The following is a 501-nucleotide window of genomic DNA, read 5'->3' as shown; positions in this document are numbered from 1 at the left end:
GTGTCCTACAGAGACAAAAACAACAAACAGTTGTCCTACAGTGACAAAAACAACAAACAGGTGTCCTACAGAGACAAAAACAACAAACAGTTGTCCTACAGAGACAAAAACAACAAACAGGTGTCCTACAGAGACAAAAACAACAAACAGGTGTGCTACAGGTACAAAAACAACAAACAGGTGTCCTACAGAGACAAAAACAACAAACAGGTGTCCAACAGAGACAAAAACAACAAACAGGTGTCCTACAGAGACAAAAACAACAAACAGGTGTGCTACAGAGACAAAAACAACAAACAGGTGTGCTACAGGTACAAAAACAATAAACAGGTGTCGTACAGGGACAAAAACAACAAACAGGTGTCCTACAGGGACAAAAACAACCAGGTGTCCTACAGAGACAAAAACAACAAACAGGTGTGCTACAGGTACAAAAACAACAAACAGGTGTCCTACAGAGACAAAAACAACAAACAGGTGTGCTACAGGTACAAAAACAAC

This window comes from Austrofundulus limnaeus, unplaced genomic scaffold, assembly GCF_001266775.1.
Source record: "Austrofundulus limnaeus strain Quisiro unplaced genomic scaffold, Austrofundulus_limnaeus-1.0 Scaffold846, whole genome shotgun sequence".
In the NCBI taxonomy this organism is placed as follows: Eukaryota; Metazoa; Chordata; class Actinopteri; order Cyprinodontiformes; family Rivulidae; genus Austrofundulus; species Austrofundulus limnaeus.
This window is presented reverse-complemented; position numbering follows the sequence as displayed.